Below are 6,406 nucleotides of genomic sequence, written 5' to 3'. Positions count from 1 at the left end.
AATGAAAACTGCTGTCAAGGTAGGAAACGCAGATATGTATCATGATATCCCCTTAGCAGTTCCTCATAGAAATATCATGGTGAAGACAGCTCCTCCTGCTTATAAACCCTTACTTCTGACTACTAATTGGTAAATAGGGCACCCTCTGTCAGAGGTGCTGGATAAGGTTTCACAGCTAAGTGACTTAGGAGAATGGGAAAATGATAAATTTCCTCAAGAGAGAGGAGTAGATAGCTGGTGGATTCAAAATCAGAACAGATTGCCAAGAAAAGAATTGTTTACTGCTTATTGAGAGCAGGGGTAGAGTTTAGAAAAATTGATGGTATTCCAACTAATGAACTATATAAAATATACCCTGAAAAGTGGCTTTTGTAACCAGGGCCTTGTTAGATACTGGGCCAGAGGCCTCCCTCATTTATGGGAACCCTGATAAGTTCAAGCATGGAACTCCTATTACCATCACAGGACTAGGAGGGGCTGGAATATCAGCTAGATAACTCAAACTAATAATGAAAATTGGACAATTACCTAAGAAAGAATGAATGGATTATTGAAAGAAGAGTTAAGAAAGTTAAGTTCTAATAATTCATATCAACATTGGAAAGATAATTTCTTCACTGCTTTACATAATTTGAATAATGGACTATTGGGAGAAAGTATGCCTCTAGCCAGAATGATGACCCCAAATCTGCAAATTAGAAAACATCAGGCACATAAGATCCCAAATATTTAGTATTGGACTGTGAAGCAAGATGTCTCAGCACAATACCCAGGAACATCTGGTTTGGTGGGATATGATTTACATTGTTTAGAAGACTTTTGGTTGGATAGAAAAGAAATAAGAAACATCTCTACTGTGATATGTATGAGAATCCCTAAAAATCATTTTGGACGGATATTACCTAAATCAGGTTTGGCAGCTTGAGGTATACATGTATTTTCTGGAGTAATGGATTCTAATTATCAAGGAGAAATTAGTGTAACATTGCAAAAGTTGGGTGAAGACCCCATACAGTTTTGTAAAAATGATAGAGTAAGAGGGCGGGCTGACCCGGCGCCAACTGGAGAGACTTCAGATCACCAGCAGCTGTGGTGATTTCCAGAATTATCAACCCATAGATGCTAAGGACAAAGTGAGAGGTCAGTGCAATGTGGACTTTGGGATCCAGTAGTTGGGGTCTGCCTTTATCCCCTGAAGGGAGAAGCCGCTGAGGTGCTGTGTCAGTGCAGCTGCCGCCACACAGCAGCTTCAGCTCCTGGCCTGTAGTTTGTAGGGGGATGAAGCAACCAGTCTGAGGAATAATCACTCTTGCTTTAACCTGCTTGGATCTGGATTGTGGTCTAGGGAGAAGGTCCTGGGGTGTGTGACCAGCTTACCAGAGTGTGTAGAGGCTCAGAGAGGGCACCCAACTACTGGGTTTCCCCAATAATAAGACCTATCCCGAAAATAAGCCCTCTCCTTACTGTGTAAGATTCCTCTAAAATAAGCCCTCCCCCAAAAATAAGCACTATTGAGATTGCTACTGTAGTGAAGGTGATCCCCTGCGCTACATGCTACATTACGGTACCCTCTGTATGCACCATCCCCCCCCCCCCCCGGTGAAACGCATGCCGTGCTCTAAACTGCATCCAATCAGAGCTGCAGCAGTGAGCGCGTCATCCTGTTCTTCCCCAGTGATTTGCTTATTGAATAAAGGTACATTTTTTTGTTCACATTTACCTGTTTATTAAAATTGCTGTCAATGTTCATTAAAATAAGCCCTCCCCTGAAAATAAGCCCTCTGGTGTTTTTCTGTCCAAAAAAAATTAATAAGACAGTGTCTTATTATTGGGGAAACATGGTAATACCTTCGGCAGTTGAGAAAACCCCAGCAATTGGGACAAAGCTCCCCTGTCTGGTAGCAGAGTCCTACTGTGGCAAAAAGCTCAAAAGTCAAATAATTGTGTGGCATGAGAAGGCAGAGGAAGCAAACCAAACAGAGCAATCCAACTTTATACTCCTATTTTGGGGACAAAAAGGATCAAAGCATGGATCAGGAGGAAGACAGCAAAGTCAGAACTCCTGTACCAAAAGCTTCCAAGAAAAATATGAGCTAGTCACAGGCCATAGAGGACCTTAAGAAGAAGATAAGAGAAGTGGAAGAAAAATTGGGAATAGAAATGAGAAGATGCAAGAAAATTATGAAATGAGAGTCAACAGCCTGACTGAGGAAAATTACACCTTGAAAATAGACTAACTCAAATGGCAAAAGAGGCTCAAAAAGGCAATGAGGAGAAGAATGCCTTAAAGGGCCAAATTTCCCAGATGGAAAAAGAATCTCAAAAGCTCACTGAAGAGAATCATTCCTTCAGAATTAGATTGGAGCCAATGGAAGCTAGTGACTTTATGAGAAATCAAGATACTATTAAACAGATCCAAACAAATGAAAAAAAAAATGAAGGCACTGTGAAATATCTCATTGGGAAAACCACTGACCTGGAAAATAGATCCAAGAGAGATAATTTAAAAATTATTGAACTACCTGACAGCCATGATCAAAAAAAGAACCTAGAAATCATCCTTCAAGAAATTCTCAAGGAAAATTGCCCTGATGTTTTAGAACCAGCGGGCAAAATAGAGGTTGAAAGAATCCATAGATCACTTCCTGAAAAAGATCCCAAAAAGAAAACTCCTAGGAATATTATAGCCAGGTTCTGAAATTCCCAGATCAAGGAAAAAATATTATAAGCAGCCAGGAAGAAACAATTTGAATATTGTGGGAACACAATCAGGATAACACAGGATCTGGCAGCTTCTATGCTGAGGGATCGAAGGGCTTGGAATATGATATTCTGGAGGGCAAAGGAGCTGGGATTAAACCCAAGAATCACCTACCCAGCAAAACTGAGTATCATGTTTCAGGGGAAAATATGGTCATTCAGTGGAATAAAAGACTTTCAAGCATTCTTGATGAAAAAAACCAGAGTTGAATAGAAAATTTGACATTCAGATACAAGAAGCAAGAAAAGCATGAGAAGGTAAACAGGGAAAAGAAATCATAAGAAACTTATCAAAGTTGAACTATTTACATTCCTACATGGAAAAATGATAATTCTAACCGATGAAACTTTTCTCAGTATGAGAATAATTGAAGGGAATAGAAATACACACACATACATATATATGTCTATATAGGAGGGTATATGGGCATATGAATACATATGTGAATGTGTGTATATATGTGTACAGGTATACATAAATATATATATATATATATATATACATATATATGTGTACAGGTATACATAAAGAGAGGGCACAGGACCAATTTAATGGGAAGGGATGATACTTAAAGGTGAAATTAAGAGGTAAGAGAGGAATATAATGAGAGGAGATGGGGAAAGACAGAATGAGGTAGACTGTCTCATATAGAAGAGGCAAGGGAAAATGGCTACAATGGAGGGAAAGAATAGGAAGGCAAAAGGGAATGGGTCAACCTTATTCTCATTGAATTTGGTAAGGGAGGAAATGACATACACACTAAATAGGGTATTTCACCCTACAGGAGAGTAGGGAGGAAGGGTATGAGATGGGGGATGATGGAAGGGAGGGCAGGCTGGCTGGGGGAGAGGGAAGTTGGAAGCACCCACTTTTGAAAAGGGACAGGATCAAAGTAGAGAATAGAAAAAGTGGGAGGCAGGATAGGAGGGAGGGAAATATATTTTATGACATCCGGCTTAAAGAATCAGGCATCTGAAGGCGGAGGGTACCAAGCCTGCAGAAAAAAAATCTTGCAAACAAGTTTAACAGACAAAAAGCCAAAAAGACACAAATATAGGGTCAGCCGTGCTTCTGGAGTCCATGGATTCACTATTATAACCTCATTCGGGGTAGAATACAATATATAAATATACAAAATATAAATATCAATCTTTTACAATATGGAAATGTTTTGCATAGCTACACATGTACAACCTATATTGAATTGCTTATCTTCTCAGTAAGGGTGGGTGACAAGGAGGAAGGGAATGAATCTGGAATTCAAGGTTTAAAATCAAATGTTTAATATATATACTATTATCAATATTATTTTACATGTAACTGGGAAATAAGATATACAGGCACTGGAGCATAGAGATAGGCTGTGGCCTACTGGAAAGTCAGAGGGGGTATGAGAGAAGATATGGGAGAGAGGAGATTGGAGGAGGGGATATCCAGTGGGATCGCTATTTTGGGGTGGTGGGTAGGGGGGAAATGGGGAGAAAATTTGTAACTCAAAGTCTTGCAGAAATGATGTAAACTAGAAGTTAATAAAGCATTTGATTAAAAATAAAAAAATGATAGAATAGTTCAAGTGATTATTATTCCTTGTGAAACAATAACACTAGTGAAAACTGACCCTCTTTCAGAAATAACTATCAAAGGAACTAAAGAATTTGGTTCTATTAATAGAACAAAATTGGGAGCTAAAGTATGGGTTAAGCGGAAACCAGATGATGTTACAAAGGATGCAGAGATTATGGGACATGGGAAAGACACTACCGTAGCTGTTGTTTATTCAGGAGAAAATGATTGTCAAATTGTACCTTTAACTCCTGTATTCTACCCTGAATGAGGTTATGATAGTGAATCCATGGATTCCAGAAGCACGGCTGACCCTATATTTGTGTCTTTTTGGCTTTTTGTCTGTTAAACTTGTTTGCAAGATTTTTTTTCTGCAGGCTTGGTACCCTCCACCTGCAGATGCCTGATTCTTTAAGCCAGATGTCATCCCCATCCATGACTGTGATGTGCCACTTCTGTACCTGGCATTGACCTAGTTCCAGATGATAGCTTAAGAATTGACCTTTCTTATGGGACCTCCTGGACCTGTTGACCAAGCTCTGGATGACAACTAAAGAAGTGAACTCTCAAATGGTTCCTCTTGGGACAGGGACAGCTCTATGTCCAATTTCAGCTTGAAGTAGCTTTGGAGAAGAGACCTTCACTCCTTACACCAAGATTTTGAGCCCCATGCATTTGAGGGGGAAAGGATAGGGAGCTTGTGCCCAAGCCCCCACCCTAAGCTATTTTTTTATGTGCAAAGTTTTTCTATTATCCCTGTTATATTGTTGCAAAGTTCTGCTGACAACAGTTTTTCCACCAGTTATCCCTAAACTCTCATTTATTGTTATGGCATTTATGCTATGTAAGGGACATGAAAGATCTTGGGGCTGAATGTAATGAAAATGGGAATTTGAAGATCTTCCCTTCCCCTTAATAGACCTAGGGAGGGAGTTTGAAGACCTCCCCTGCTTTGAAAGTAGACTCTGCCCCCAATAGTCTGAATGTAATCACATGGAGCCTGTGATGGAGGGAATTTGCTGAAGGGTGGAGCAGAGCCCACAGGAAGCTGGTCAGAGCTAGGCAGAAAGGACACTCAGGCAAGGAGATAGAGAGGTTTGTGAGTAAATATTAATCTTGTATTGTTTTGTGGGAAGGCTGAAGGATGCTGTGGCTCCCAGTGTTATTATGGCTTCTGAATATCTTTGGTACTATGATGGAATCAGCTTACTGGTTTTGGGATTCAATTTTCTGGTGTCTAAATAAATGCTTTAGTTCTATCCTCTATATGGAGAGTTTGGTATATTTTGTGATCGAAAGTCATGTGATACTTATAGTCACAGTCTTTATCGTGATCATGGGCACTGTAAATATTGCATTGGCACTACAGCCTCAAAACAACCCTTTGAGGTAGTTGCTATTATTATCATCCCCATATTGTAGATGGGGAAATGGTGGTGGATAGGAGTTAGGTGACTTTCCCTGGGTTACATATCCAGAAAATGCCTAAAGCTGAGTTTTGAACATGGGTTTTCCTGACTTCATATCCAACACTTCATCTATTATGCAGTTTAGCTGCTTAAACTATTACTTGTATTATCTGCTTCCACAAGGCTCTTGTGATGATTAAAAGGAGACAGTGTATAACAAGTTTTCAATGAACTCTATAACCACATATGCAAATGTAAGCCAGCATTATTATCTATTATGAGAATGGGTCAACAGCCAATCAGTCTATTTTCAAAAGGGCAAACTCATTTCATGCACAGGAAGTTGGGTACAACTCACAATCAGTATAACTCTTATCTGAGAGGGAAGTGGAAAGAAGCCCACCTATTAGCCATGACTTGAGCTCAAAAGAGCCATGACACAGAAACAAATAATGGTATATGAGTACTGCCAAGACCCCCAACCAAGAGTCAGCATTTTATTGAGAAACATTGATGTTCAAGGGACATACCTTGTGAAGCCCTCTTCTCTTTGCTCTCTACACCTGAAGTCTGTGAACCTTGTATTTTAGTTTGGGCTGTTTGGGGTTGTTTTTTTGTTGAGGGTAGGGAGTGGGGAGGGAGTAGGAGTAACTTTTTTTGAAGATTCATTTTG

This window comes from Petaurus breviceps, unplaced genomic scaffold (genome assembly GCF_028583685.1).
Source record: "Petaurus breviceps papuanus isolate PSGF00001 unplaced genomic scaffold, PetGlider_PUasm1.0 90925, whole genome shotgun sequence".
Taxonomy (NCBI): Eukaryota; Metazoa; Chordata; class Mammalia; order Diprotodontia; family Petauridae; genus Petaurus; species Petaurus breviceps.
Note: the sequence above shows the minus strand (reverse complement) of the source record.